This window comes from Oncorhynchus mykiss, chromosome 10 (genome assembly GCF_057628025.1).
Source record: "Oncorhynchus mykiss isolate SJ-2025 chromosome 10, ASM5762802v1, whole genome shotgun sequence".
Classification (NCBI taxonomy): Eukaryota; Metazoa; Chordata; class Actinopteri; order Salmoniformes; family Salmonidae; genus Oncorhynchus; species Oncorhynchus mykiss.
This window is the reverse complement of record NC_143031.1, coordinates 27,252,514-27,268,387: the sequence shown is the minus strand read 5'-3', so window position 1 is coordinate 27,268,387 and position 15,874 is coordinate 27,252,514. Positions and strand designations below refer to the sequence as shown.

General features: G+C 42.1%; 2 long non-coding RNA genes across 2 annotated transcripts; both read left to right on the top strand.

Moving 5' to 3' along the window:
* The first annotated feature begins 3,253 nt into the window (after positions 1-3,253).
* On the top strand, positions 3,254-5,516 carry LOC110533573 (uncharacterized). The gene is made up of 5 exons (XR_002474984.3): positions 3,254-4,042; positions 4,805-4,861; positions 4,947-4,997; positions 5,311-5,355; positions 5,454-5,516. It is a non-coding gene; the product is annotated as an uncharacterized LOC110533573 (long non-coding RNA).
* Positions 5,517-5,730: 214 nt separating this feature from the next.
* On the top strand, positions 5,731-8,785 carry LOC149979976 (uncharacterized). Its single transcript, XR_016483634.1, has 2 exons — positions 5,731-6,593; positions 6,693-8,785. It is a non-coding gene; the product is annotated as an uncharacterized LOC149979976 (long non-coding RNA).
* The last annotated feature ends 7,089 nt before the right edge of the window (positions 8,786-15,874 follow it).

Below are 15,874 nucleotides of genomic sequence, written 5' to 3'. Positions count from 1 at the left end.
TAAATAGTTGAACTCACTGTCTGTGTCACGCCCTGACCTTAGAGATCCTTTAAATTATCTATTTGGTAGGTCAGGGTGTGACTAGGGTGGGAAATCTGTTTATATTTCTTTGTTGGCCGAGTATGGTTCCCAATCAGAGGCAGCCCTTTTTCCCACCTTCAGTTGTGGGATCTTGTCTTTGGTTGTTGCAAGTGTTTGCACTCCTAGCTTTACGTTCGTTGAGTTGTTTATTGTTTTTTGGTGGAACATTTATAATTAAAAGAAAATGTACGCCTACCATGCTGCACCTTGGTCTTTATTTAACGACGGACGTTACAGCCTGATGATGTTGCCAAGTGTGTGATCCTCTTTGTTCAACGTGAAGAGGCAGGCGTTAGGGACTTTTGAGTCCTTGATGATTGTGATTTTAGAAACAAAAACATTCTAAGTAAGAGTATTTCACTTACAGTGGCAATGGCAGGTGCACAATCAATGGCAGGTACACAATCACAGTAGTTAGCTAGTAGCAGAGAATTCTCAACCCCACGATACTCAATGCAGTTGAATGGCGATGAGTGTTGGCAGAGTGTACCTCTGACTACACCGAGTCAGTATCAGTTGATACTTGCTAAAATGTCATTCTTTAATGTGTGTCCTGTACAGTGCGTTCAGAAAGTATTTTTTATTTTTTTATTTTACCTTTATTTAACCAGTCAGTTAAGAACAAATTCTTATTTTCAATGACGGCCTAGGAACAGTGGGTTAACTGCCTGTTCAGGGGCAGAACGACAGATTTGTACCTTGTCAGCTCGGGGGTTTGAACTTGAACTAGTCCAACACTCTAACCACTAGGCTACCCTGCCGCTACCCTCCCGCATACACCTTGATTCCACATTTTGTGTTACAGCCTGAATTCGAAATTGATTAAATGTATATTTTTTCTGACCCATCTACACAATATCCCATAATGACAGTTAAAAAATATTTGGCGAATTTGTAGCAGATTTATTGAAAATGAAATACAGATATTTCCATGCACTGAGGCAAAAAGGACAATGTCATAAGAGAAAAGCTAAGAAATGGAGAGTTTAAAATAGGGCCAGAAATGTAAATTTTGGGAAGGATTTGATGAAGTGGTAAAATACTATGAGAGCAATGCCATGTTGTCAAATCAAATGTATTTATAAAGCCCTTCTTACATCAGCTGATGTCACAAAGTGCTGTACAGAAACCCAGCCTAAAACCACAAACAGCAAGCAATGCAGGTGTAGAAGCATGTTGTGTGATGATTGTGAGGGCTATACAAATTTGGCAGTCACAAGAAGGTACTTCAAATAATCACTGTAGCCTACTGTTCAGATGGGTTAAATGGAAACTGAAATCTGAACACTGACTGTAGGTCTATAAACTCACACAAAGCGTTTATATGAATTACTGCAGAATTAAGCATTTCTTGCAGTAAAAGGATTTGCAATTGTCTGAGTGGACTAATCCATTGTGGAGGCCATGGGGATGGCACAGTCCATCACTCTAAAACATGTGCTACTGAAATAGTATATGGTTACATTACATAAAAACAATGGTGCAACACTAATAAAAAAAAATATTTTATTACAGATACGCTTTCTCCCGCATTGGATAGCAGTCGCAATAATCGGTTCTGAAACACATCAGTGCGCTGTTGAATTGGGCCTTTTCCTAGACCATGTTGCTATGTGCATAATAGCAACTTTAACCAATATATTGGTGTTGAGAACAATGCGATGGAGGCAGCAGCGGTATTAGGAGACAAGAAAACAGCCTTTGTCTTAATTGTCTAAGAAAAGTAAGGAGAGGAAACCAACTTCATTAATTATATAATCAATACCCTGACTGTTAAATGTGCCTGGTTTTATAAATCATCCATATACATCTACAGAAATAAGACAATTCTACTTCTGTTGCCTGTTTGAATGTTTGTTTAATAGCCTTCTGATTCTGTTAGCACCAAGCCTCCATGAGCAACAAACACAACATGTCAGATAGACAATTTTGGCTGTTTTTAATCTTTGCTATGCTGTAATGTTATTATTATTATTGTTATGATCATCATTATTATAATAAGTAATGTCATTATCATTAGTAGGCTTAGTATAGCAGCCTTGTATAACCACCATCAAGCTGTAGCACTAAGAGTGCATCCTGTTTGGTCTTAATACTGTAACTTACTTAGGCCAGTATTTCAATACTTACATAAGCTACAGTAACAATCATTCATGTCATCACACACGAGTCATTCATGATTTGAAATGCAATCAAGCATTTTACTTTTAAAATAAAACAAAGCGACCCATGAATAATTAGCGTAAACAATAAACAGTTATATTCTGGAAATTGCAATCACGAATGCTACTGGTTTTAGCCTTTGCTGTAATAAAGGCTTTACAATTTAAAAAAAATTTAACTGGAGCAGTGGAAACGCATTCTCTGGAGTGATGAATCACGCTTCACCATCTGGTAATCCGAAGGACGAATCTGGGTTTGGCGGATGCCAGGAGAACTCTACCTGCCCGACTACATAGTGCCAACTGTAAAGCTCGGTGAAGGAGGAATAATGGTCTAGGGCTGTTTTTCATGGTTCGGGCTAGGCCTCTTCCAGTTCCAGTGAAGGGAAATCTTAACACTACAGCATACAATGATATTCTAGATGATTCTGTGCTTCCAACTGTGACAACAGTTTGGAGAGGGTCCTTTCCTGTTTCAGCATGACAATGCCCCTGTGCACAAAGCAAGGTTCATACAGAAATGGTTTGTCGAGATCGGTGTGGAAGAACTTGACAGGCCTGCAGAGCCCTGACCTCAACTCCATCAACCCCATCATACACCTTTGGGATGAATTTGAACACCAACTGCGAGCCATGTCTGATCGCCCAACCTCACTAATGCTCGTGGCTGAATGGTTGCAAGTCCACGTAACAATGTTTCAACATCAAGTGTCAAGCCTTACTTTAATTTTCCTAAAAGCATGACATGCATCTACTGTAATTCATTGAAGACTGGTTTGGATTTCTCACTGACCACAAGCATTTGCATAACATTCTGGAACCTTGAGGGTTTATGACATAGTTAGCTCCTAGTAATTTAATAAGATCTCTATGATCGTGGCCAACTAAACTCAACTAACGTTACACGATTAGTTAAGCGGCGACTAGTGTGGGCGAACTAGAGCGCCGACGTCACATACATTTTTTTTTATATGAAAATATAAACTACTTATTTCAGCACCCAAAGAATAGCGCACAATTATACATAACCGTGTCGTGGTAAACGGTAGTTTGAGACTATTCTTTGAGCGCTGAAATCCAGTCGGCCTATTATATGCTACTCTAGATTATTCTGTACTTCCAACTGTGACAACAGTTTGGAGAGGGCCCTTTCCTGTTTCAGCATGACAATGCCGGCATTGTAAATAGTAGAGTTGGGTTTAATCGGCTATATAATCGTGGAGTTGAGAATTCTCAGCTAGCTAGTTTGCGTTATTTCGCTGTAGTAGCCAGTATTATGCTAACTTGCCAGCTAGTCGTTTAAGACTGAAATACTAACTAGTCTTGAGTCTCTACGACTATAGCTACTGTGAAGCTATGAATAACTGTCAAAGTACAAACATAACGTTAACCTGGCAGCATGCTGTGCAGCTATCTAGCTAGCTACCTGCCTGACAGTTAATGTATAGCTAGCTAGCTAACGTTACCATAAATTAACCAGAGTAACAACAATAGATAATGCCAGCTAGCTAAACGTTCTTGGAGTGAAACGTCAGCAAGGGATCTCGTAATAAATTACAGTAGCTAACTATATGTAAATCTTACTTCTTTTCCATTCAAACAACAGAAATGACTCAAATGCAGGTGGCGCGTTCATATTTGATAACTAACGTTACATAGCGATAGACAAGGGTGCAAAAACTAAGAAACAGCGAACACACACCGCAGAGTACTTGAATGAGCGAGAAGACCCTGACTGCAGTTGGCGGAGTCAAACGGGTTTAAGCCGTCCCATGTCTTTCATGGTCACCCAAGTTGAGGTAAACGTCAAAGATGTCAACGACATCGAATCTTAATTGAACCAAACCTACATGTATACCATGGCAGTAAGTGAGACTGTCATTATGCATATTGTACTTTGTAATATTCATGTTATACCAGTGCAGTGGTATATTTTTATATGACCAACTTCCGAACCTATTTGCACGTGAGCTAGCTAATTGCTCACAGTGAGGGAATCGTATTTTGACAAATTTGCCTACTTGAGCAGTAAGCCTAGGTTTACATGTACAGTTATGTATTCGATTTGATCGTTGATTGTCTGTGTTTCTTCAATGTATGCCTTGTTCTGTTTGGCTGGCTCTAAATGTGTATCGTTGATGCCATTCCCTTAGTTACACATAGCGAGTCTACACAGCCTACACATAGTATATACAATAATGAAATCACCTGGTCCCAACATACATGACTAGTCAAGAAAAGTCATTGTAACTTGTCTACGTTGCAAACTAAGTTAAATAAGTGAAGTTAAATAAACTTCAAAACACATTTACGAAGAAAGCATACACATTGCTTTGAAACAGTGTCCATGGAAATATTTTGGCATGTGAGAGCATTGATGTGAGGAAATGGTGTGTTTGCAATCGAAAATACATTTTCTGGTCCAGCAACACCCATACATGTTGTGAAAAATAGTTTGGCTAATTCAGTTCCAACTGTGTTCAAAACTGTTATGCATGCTGCAGTATAAAAAGCTGTTGAATTTTTATTTTATTTTACTTTCAAATGCACCGTGTAAACAGAAACATTCTCGGATCTGGTCCCCTGGACCTTGGAGGACTTTTGGTGTGGATGTTCAGGTTAGATATTCCTACATTATTACACTGAACTGTACCATTTGATTGTCATTCCTTTATTGAAAATTGTACCTTGTTCACACCACAGGGCTTATCAAAGCAAGGTTTCTCAAACAACTGTGGGGTGTTTGTTTTGATGGTAAGATGCTGGCTATTCAGCTGGCTATTCAGTATATTATATTAGTCTTATTTTCTTTTATAATGTATGAAAAGTTATTATTTCTGTGCTTGCAGCCTGCAAAGCACTCTATTGTTATTGCTCATACTTTTTCTTATTTATTATTCTTGACACTTTTTGGGACCTATTTCCTTCAGTTTTCACACTACATACATCAAACTCCTGCAGAGCTGGAGGCTGATGTGAAATGCTGTGACTTCATGGGGGGGGGGGGGGATTATTATGATTTACTATTATTGTTATCAAACTTAACCTAATCTTTCTTAATTTACAGTTCGCTCTGTACATTGCAATGGAAGCACAGTGTGATTTCACTTAGGTACGTATAAATTATGAAATTCTCATCACTAGTGGATATGTTTTTTGGGATACTCATCTGATTGTGTGATGAAAAAATTATACTTTTTATTTCAAAAGGACAACATGCAGCAAATTAGGTGATGGTGGTGCCTAGTTCTCCTGCAGGACTTTCCTCTGCTGTAAGTCTTGAACATTAAATAACTTTTCATTTGCTTCCTTAAAATCACTTGTTTCACTGTAGCTGGACTGACCTGAATATATGTTCATATGTAATTTATGTAATTCGCTCACTAAGGTCTGAAGAAGAGTGGTTGAAAAATCGAAAAAGGCGGCGAAAACAAAACACACTACATGTAGTTTAAAGACTGAACCCCCCCACCCCAATATATTTCAGGATGATGTTGCCCCCCCCCCTTGGGTTGTGCCATGGTGGAAATCTTTGTGGGCTATACTCGGCCTTGTCTCAGGATGGTAAGTTGGTGGTTGAAGATATCCCTCTAGTGGTGTGGGGGCAGTGCTTTGGTAAAGAGGGTGGGGTTATATCCTTCCTGTTTGGCCTGTCCGGGGGTATCATCGGATGGGGCCACAGTGTCTCCTGACCCCTCCTGTCTCAGCCTCCAGTATTTATGCTGCAGTAGTTTATGTGTCGGGGTGCTAGGGTCAGTTTGTTACATCTGGAGTACTTCTCCTGTCTTATCCGGTGTCCTGTGTGAATTTAAGTATGCTCTCTCTAATTCTCTCTTTCTTTCTCTTTCTCGGAGGACCTGAGCCGTAGGACCATGCCTCAGGACTACCTGGCATGATGACTCCTTGCTGTCCCCAGTCCACCTGGCCGTGCTGCTGCTCCAGTTTCAACTGTTCTGCCTGCGGCTATGGAATCCTGACCTGTTCACCGGACGTGCTACCTGTCCCAGACCTATTATTTGACCATGCTGGTCATTTATGAACATTTGAACATCTTGGCCATGTTCTGTTATAATCTCCACCCGGCACAGCCAGAAGAAGACTGGCCACCCCTCATTGCCTGGTTCCTCTAGGTTTCTTCCTAGGTTTTGGCCTTTCTAGGGAGTTTTTCCTAGCCAACGTGCTTCAACACCTGCATTGCTTGCTGTTTGGGGTTTTAGGCTGTGTTTCTGTACAGCACTTTGAGATATCAGTTGATGTATGAAGGTTTATATAAATACATTTGATTTTGTAGAAGACATCCCCCCCCACTACCACTACAAGAAGTCACATCATTCAGCTCTGCAGGATCAGGTACTGTATAGGCTGTTAGCTCAAGTAAGGTGCATTCTTGTACACACATCCCTATAGGTTCCCTTCCATTACTCAATGACCACAATCTTTTCTTTCTAGACGATACTGAAAACAAAATTCACGGCAAACTGGGAGCTGTGAACTGGGTATGTAGTCTACTGTGTGTAATGCTGAAGGCTTGATACATGGCAAGATGCATCATACAACACCAGCTCCGACACTCATCGGATGTGGCAGGGCTTGCAAACTATTACAGACTACAAAGGGAAGCACAGCTGCGAGCTGCCCAGTGACACGAGCCTACCAGATGCGCTAAATCACTTCTATGCTCGCTTCGAGGCAAGCAACACTGAGGCATGCATGAGAGCATCAGATGTTCCGGACGACTGTGTGATCACGCTCTCCGTAGCCGACGTGAGTAAGACCTTTAAACAGGTCAACATTCACAAGGCTGCGGGGCCAGATGGATTACCAGGACGTGTGCTCCGAGCATGTGCTGACCAACTGGCAGGTGTCTTCACTGACATTTTCAACATGTCCCTGATTGAGTCTGTAATACCAACATGCTTCAAGCGACCACCATAGTCCCTGTGCCCAAGAACACAAAGGCAACCTACCTAAATGACTACCGACCCCTGGCACTCACGTCCGTAGCCATGAAGTGCTTTGAAAGGCTGGTAATGGCTCACATCAACACCATTATCCCAGAAACCCTAGACCCACTCCAATTTGCATACCGCACCAACAGATCCACAGATGATGCAATCTCTATTGCACTCCACACTGCCCTTTCCCACCTGGACAAAAGGAACACCTATGTGAGAATGCTATTCATTGACTACAGCTCAGGGTTCAACACCATAGTACCCTCAAAGCTCATCACTAAGCTAAGGAACCTGGGACACCTCCCTCTGCAACTGGATCCTGGACTTCCTGACGGGCCGGCCCCAGGTGGTGAGGGTAGGTAGCAACACATCTGCCACGCTGATCCTCAACACTGGAGCTCCCCAGGGGTGTGTGCTCAGTCCCCTCCTGCACTCCCTGTTCATCCACGACTGCATGGCCAGGCACAACTCCAACACCATTATTAAGTTTGCTGACGACACAACACCGACAATGACGAGACAGCCTATAGGGAGGAAGTCAGAGACTTGGCCGGGTGGTGCCAGAATAACAACCTATCCCTCAACGTAACCAAGACTAAGGAGATGATTGTGGACTACAGGAAAAGGAGCACTGAGCACGTCCCCATTTTCATCGACGGGGCTGTAGTGGAGCAGTTTGAGAGCTTCAAATTCCTTGGTGTCCATATCAACAACAAACTAGAATGGTCCAAACACACCAAGACAGTCGTGAAGAGGGCACGACAAAGCCTATTCCCCCTCAGGAATCTAAAAAGATTTGGCATGGGTCCTGAGATCCTCAAAAGGTTCTACTGCCTGGTACGGCAATTTCTCGGCCTCTGACCGCAAGGCACTTCAGAGGGTAGTGTGTACGGCCCAGTACATCACTGGGGCAAAGCTGCCTGCCATCCAGGACCGCTACACCAGGCGGTGTCAGAGGAAGGCCCTGAAATTTGTCAAAGATCCCAGCCACCCCAGTCACCCCAGTCATAGACTGTTCTCTCTACTACCACATGGCAATCGGTACCGGAGTGCCAAGTCTAGGACAAAAAGGCTTCTCAACAGTTTTTACCCCCAAGCCATAAGACTCCTGAATAGGTAACCAAATGGTTACCTGGACTATTTGCATTGTGTGCCGCCCCCCAACCCCTCTTTTACCCTGCTGCTACTCTCTGTTTATCTTATATGCATAGTCACTTTAACTATACATTCATGTACATACCAGCTCAATTGGCCCACACATTGGCTAACCGGGCTATCTGCATTGTGTCCCACCACCCGCCAACCCCTCTTTTTACGCTACTGCTACTCTCTGTTCATCATATATGCATAGTCACTTTAACCATATCCACATGTACATACTACCTCAATAAGCCTGACTAACCGGTGTCTGTATATAGCCTTGCTACTTTTATTTTCAAATGTCTTTTTACTGTTGTTTTATTTCTTTACTTACCTACACACACACACACTTTTTTTTCTTCTCCGCACTATTAGTTAGAGCCTGTAAGTAAGCATTTCACCTGTTGTATTTGGCGCACATGACAAATAAACTTTGATTTGAAGATATAATAGTTGTGATGACTGGTTGAGTAGTTATAAATATCACTGAAAACCCCTTTAGTAATAGTGGCTTTCATTTGCATGGTGGTATTGTGAAAGTGGGGTGTAATTTGACTTCATCACCCAATGAGGCACTACTCTTAATATGTATTCTTCAAGGAAGCAGATGTTTTTCTAAGGGACAACGTGGGGGCAACAAGGTGGTGCAAACTCCAAACATTTTAAAGGCACTGTTTCCTTCCCCAGTGTAGTTGGGAGGGACGGGGAAGACCGCATTACAACCCTTAAAGAACTACGGTTGTATGATGGCCTGGATAAAGAAGATAATATTCTCCTCATGGAACCATTCATAGGAGACGTGGAGGTAGTTGATGACAAGAAAATAACTGTCTTTGCCTCTTTTGAGGAGCAGGAATGAAGCCATGTTTGAGTGGTCAAACCTTGTTTTTGTCAGCTTTGTCAATTGTTAAATGTGTTATGTTTTTTAGTAAAGATGATGTAGTAGTCACCCGAGTCTTTGATCTCTTTGCTGGCGCTGGTATAACTTAATGTACAAAGCACATTCAGCTTGTCAGTATGTCTATATGGAATAGTCTGTCTCCATTCTCATTAGGAAAGTAAATAGCATTATTAATCAGGATGGGTAGTAACTGTGTGTATATATGCTCAATTACATAATATAATTAAACACTTATCAACACAATTTTAACAGGACACAAGTCTGCTCACTGCAACAATATTAGTAGCTTATCTCCAATATAGCATGAAGCTAAAAGTGTTACAACACATCTGCAGGTACCACTTTATATAATATTTCTTACGATCTTCAAAAATGCGTTTGTATTCAACGTGTGCCTTGCGCATACGTGTTTGTTGTATTCGGTGTGTGACTGTCAAACCTCAAATGGACAAAGGGTGGGCGGGGTCAAACGTTTGACTCCGCCCACATTGAGCCCGGCCCCGAATTGCATGCTGCAGTCTTGGAGAGAGGGGCTAAATAGCTGGTGGGACCAACTTCCTGTAGTGTTTTTTTTATGAATGGATTTCAAAATAAAGGGATTTTTCAAGATCTGAATCTTAAGTGAAATCGTAGAAACGAAAGAATTATCAAATGTGTTTAGCGGTTTATATATGCCGAATATAGTGCTCACTCGGGGTTTAAGATTTGTAAATGAGGAACTGCACTGGGATTAAATTATAACTAGAAACTATCTTGCCTAATTGATTTACTTGCTTGTGCCTGAAGAGTCCAATTGGATTGACAAGGAGTGGTTTATTTCATATGCATGTCCCGTGGGCTATCAACATATCTAGTGTTCACTATCACAACCTTCAACGGTCTACGATACGACCATTACTCAGTAGACCTATTCACGCCATTGTTTCGTTGTTATTCAAATATGTTAGGTGCTTGAACCAACTACAAATCGGGTTCCATGAGCCTTTCTTGGTAGTTGAGACGTATTATGTGCGCAGCCAAAGAGACGTATAATGTAACATGCAAGTATTAGTTTACTAGATAAACTGCTTTGATAAAAATCCGTACATATGCTTTCTTTACTCAGGTTGTTTCAGGTCAAGCTTCAAATCAAATCAAATTTTATTTGTCACATACACATGGTTAGCAGATGTTAATGTGAGTGTAGCGAAATGCTTGTGCTTCTAGTTCCGACAGTGCAGTAATAACCAACAAGTAATCTAGCTAACAATTCCAAAACTACTACCTTATAGACACAAGTGTAAGGGGATAAAGAATATGTACATAAAGATATATAAATGAGTGAGGGTACAGAGCGGCATAGGCAAGATACAGTAGATGGTATTGAGTACAGTATATACATATGAGATGAGTATGTAAACAAAGTGGCATAGTTAAAGTGGCTAGTGATACATGTATTACATAAAGATGCAGTAGATGATATAGAGTACAGTATATAGTATACATATGAGATGAATAATGTAGGGTATGTAAACATTATATTAGGTAGCATTGTTTAAAGTGGCTAGTGATATATTTTACATCATTTCCCATCAATTCCCATTATTAAAGTGGCTGGAGTTGAGTCAGTGTGTTGGCAGCAGCCACTCAATGTTAGTGGTGGCTGTTTAACAGTCTGATGGCCTTGAGATAGAAGCTGTTTTTCAGTCTCTCGGTCCCAGCTTTGATGCACCTGTACTGACCTCGCCTTCTGGATGATAGCGGGGTGAACAGGCAGTGGCTCGGGTGGTTGTTGTCCTTGATGATCTTTATGGCCTCCCTGTGACATCGGGTGGTGTAGTTGTCCTGGAGGGCAGGTAGTTTTCCCCCGGTGATGCGTTGTGCAGACCTCACTACCCTCTGGAGAGCCTTACGGTTGTGGGCGGAGCAGTTGCCGTACCAGGCGGTGATACAGCCCGACAGGATGCTCTCGATTGTGCATCTGTAGAAGTTTGTGAGTGCTTTTGGTGACAAGCCGAATTTCTTCAGCCTCCTGAGGTTGAAGAGGCGCTGCTGCGCCTTCTTCACGATGCTGTCTGTGTGGGTGGACTAATTCAGTTTGTCTGTGATGTGTACGCCGAGGAACTTAAAACTTACTACCCTCTCCACTACTGTTCCATCAATGTGGATAGGGGGGTGTTCCCTCTGCTGTTTCCTGAAGTCCACAATCATCTCCTTAGTTTTGTTGACGTTGAGTGTGAGGTTATTTTCCTGACACCACACTCCGAGGGCCCTCAACTCCTCCCTGTAGGCCGTCTTGTCGTTGTTGGTAATCAAGCCTACCACTGTTGTGTCGTCCGCAAACTTGATGATTGAGTTGGAGGCGTGCGTGGCCACACAGTCGTGGGTGAACAGGGAGTACAGGAGAGGGCTCAGAATGCACCCTTGTGGGGCCCCAGTGTTGAGGATCAGCGGGGTGGAGATGTTGTTGCCTACCCTCACCACCTGGGGGCGGCCCTTCAGGAAGTCCAGTATCCAGTTGCACAGGGCAGGGTCGAGACCCAGGGTCTCGGGCTTGATGACGAGCTTGGAGGGTACTATGGTGTTGAATGCCGAGCTGTAGTCGATGAACAGCATTCTCACATAGGTATTCCTCTTGTCCAGATGGGTTAGGGCAGTGTGCAGTGTGGTTGAGATTGCATCGTCTGTGGACCTATTTGGGCGGTAAGCAAATTGGAGTGGGTCTAGGGTGTCAGGTAGGGTGGAGGTGATATGGTCCTTGACTAGTCTCTCAAAGCACTTCATGATGACGGAAGTGAGTGCTACGGGGCGGTAGTCGTTTAGCTCAGTTACCTTAGCTTTCTTGGGAACAGGAACAATGGTGGCCCTCTTGAAGCATGTGGGAACAACAGACTGGCATAGGCTGGGATAGGGATTGATTGAATATGTCCGTAAACACACCAGCCAGCCAGCTTATGGTGCATAGCCTGCCCTACCTGACGCTGTGCAGAGACTATTGGAAAAGGTTGGATAGATGTTTGAGCACTGTGCAAGGTGAGTTGGTGTTTTAGAATGTAGCCTGGTAGGCTTTTACGTTATTTGTGTGTCACTGGTGGCACCTTAAATGGTGAGGACAGGCTCATGGTAATGGCTGGAACAGAGTACATGGAACGGCATTAAACACTTCAAACATATGGTTTCCATTAGAGTTCGACCGATTATGACTTTTCAACGCCATACCGATTATTGGACCCAAAAAAAAGCAGATACCGATTAATCGGACAATTTTTATATATATATATTTATAATAATGACAATTACAACAATACTGAATCAACAATGAACACTTATTTTAACTTAATATAATACATAAATAAAATCAATTTAGTCTCAAATAAATGAAACATGTTCAATTTGGTTTAAATAATGCAAAAACAACGTGTTGGAGAAGAAAGTCAAAGTGCAATATGTGACCATGTAAAAAAGCTAACATTTAAGTTCCTTGCTCAGAACATGAGAACATATGAAAGCTGGTGGTTCCTTTTAACACGAGTCTTCAATATTCCCAGGTAAGAAGTTTTAGGTTGTAGTTATTATAGGACTATTTCTCTCTATACCATTTGTATTTCATATACCTTTGACTATTGGATGTTCTAATAGGTACTTTAATATTGCCAGCCTAATCTCGGGAGTTGATAGGCTTGAAGTCATAAACAGCGCAATGCTTGAAGAGCGGCTGGCAAACGCAGTAAAGTGCTGTTTGAATGAATGCTTACGAACCTGCTGCTGCCTACCACCACTCGGTCAGACTGCTCTATCAAATCATAGATTTAATTATAATATAATAACACACATAAATACGAGCCTTAGGTCATTAATATGGTCAAATCTGGAAACTATCATTTAGAAAACAAAACGTTTATTCTTTCAGTGAAATACGGAACCGGTCCGTATTTTATCTAACGGGTGGCATCCATAAGTCTAAATATTGCTGTTACATTGCACAACCTTCAATGTTATGTCATAATTACGTAAAATTCTGTCAAATTAGTTCGCAACGAGCCAGGCGGCCCAAACTGTTGAATATATATCCTGACTCTGCATGCAATGAGAAATTACATAATTTCCCTAGTTTAATATTGCCTGCTAACATGAATTTATTTTAGCTTAATATGCAGGTTTAAAAATATATACTTCTGTGTATTGATTTTAAGAAAGGCATTGATGTTTATGGTTAGGTACATTCGTTCTAAGATTGTGCTTTTTTCGCAAATGCGCTTTTGTGAAATCATCCCCGTTTGGCGAAGTTGTCTGTCTTTGTTAGGAAGAAATAGTCTTCATACAGTTCGCAACGAGCCAGGCGGCCCAAACTGCTGCATATACCCTGACTCTGTTGCACAGAACGCAAGAGAAGTGACACAATTTCCCTAGTTAAAAGAAATCCATGTTAGCAGACAATATTAACTAAATATGCAGGTTTAAAAATATATACTTGTGTATTGATTTTAAGAAAGGTGTTGATGTTTATGGTTAGGTACACATTGGTGCAACGACAGTGTTTCTTTCGCGAATGCGCTTGTTAAATCCCCCGTTTGGCGAAGTAGGTTGCGATTCAATGATAAATTAACAGGCACCGCATCGATTGTATGCAACGCAGGACAAGCTAGATAAACTAGTAATATCATCAACCATGTGTAGTTAACTAGTGATTATGTTAAGATGTATTGTTTTTTATAAGATATGTTTAATGCTAGCTAGTACCTTACCTTGGCTCATTGCTGCACTCTCATAACAGGTAGTCAGCCTGCCACGCAGTCTCCTCGTGGAGTGCAATGTAATCGGCCATGATCGGTGCCCAAAAATACAGATTGTTATGAAAACTTAAAACTTCCCACAATAAGTTTGATCCAAGTTAAACAATTTAAAGACAAAGCTACCAAATACTAATTGAGTGTATGTAAACTTCTGACCCACTGGGAATGTGATGAAAGAAATAAAAGCTGAAATAAATTATTCTCTCTACTATTATTCTGACATTTCACATCATTAAAGTAAATTGGTGATCCTAACTGACCTGAGACAGGGAATTGTTACTTGTATTAAATGTCAGGAATTGTGAAAAACAGAGTTGAAATGTATTTGGCTGAGGTGTATGTAAACTTCCGACTTCAGCTGTATTTGTATTATTGCTCTTTATGTTTTCCCCGATACTGTATTGCTTCAATTTATATGTGGGGAGGTTGATCCTATAGTGGAAGTTTCTCTTCATTGGGTTTGTCACAGCGGTAGCTCATACATTGCAAACCCCTTGTCCCCATGCCGTTTGCTGTCTCTGACATGTTTTTTCACTGGATGGAGATGTGGTGCTCGTTCCTCTTAGGGCTTGTATGTTAGTGAACATCAGATATCCCATTTGGGGCTATTGCCCCTTGTGCCCAAATTGGAGATAGGCTGAGGGTAATTTTCCCTCTCTATGTCCACCAGGTTATACTGTGGATTTGAAATGGTCTTCTGGCAGGTCATGTCGTCCTCAGCACTTAAGTGGATCCACTGCATGCTCCAGTAGTGCAGGAGTGCACCACTTGAGGGTACTGTCTATTTGAACACACTGCCTCGACTGGTAGGCGAGTACTGGTCATGTGCAAGTTGCCAGTTGTTAACACCTGCAGGAGGAGTTGTCCAATATGTTGGTCTTCTAGCAGGTCATTGTGTCCTCAACATAAACGCATCCACTACATACTTGTTAAAGTTGTTACCGAGTGTTGCACTCCAGCTGGCTTTTGGCCCTCCCAGATGAGGGCTTCCCAGAAGCCTCAGCAGGACCCTTCCCTGTTAACCTCACTAATGAAGGACGAGTCGTCCTGGGTGGTCCAGGTACTACTGAGCATGTGCAAGAAAATTGCCGCACCCTCAGCATGTGACTGATAACCTTTGACCCAGACTTCCTTGGCTGCTACAGGAGCACTGAGTGACCGCCCAAGAGGGTAGACTTTTGATGATGCCCACAGGTGAGATGCGATAAGCTCCAGTACAGTAATGGAGGAGTGCACCTTGAGGGTTCCCGGCTCTTTGAACGCACTGTCTCGTCTGGTAGGCTTTTTGTGCATATCCGTTTTTAGTTCTTCACCAATGTGTTGGTGTGCCGCTCCTTGTTCAATGGAATGTAAGTTATTGTAATGGAGGCCTAGTCAAAATGCTGGATGAGAACATTACGTTTGGAGGGCAGCTGTACCTCCTCCATCTGAACACTACGAACCTTACTGGTCAGCAAAAGATGAGACCTCTTTCTTTAGCCAGGCTGAGAGCAGGACATACTCTCTCTGAGGGTAGATGTGGACTAGAGCCAGCACACACTGCTGGCTTGACTGTCAGAGCCTGTTGTCAACTTGTTTTGCTCTTGAATGCTTTATCCAGAACACCGTCCTATACAGTTCCTACATACATTGTAACACATATGTCTATGAGCCTCTTGGCTTTGAGGCAGAATAGAATAATATATTGCACTGCAGCACTTGGAATCCTAAAAAGTAGGTTAGGTGACCCAACAGCTGCCAACACAGACATAGTGCTGTCGTAGTCCTCCTTTGTTAGTGATTTTGTAACATGTAAAATATGTGGAACATGCCTCCCGGGTGGCGCAGTGGTTAAGGGCGCTGTACTGCAGCGCCAGCTGTGCC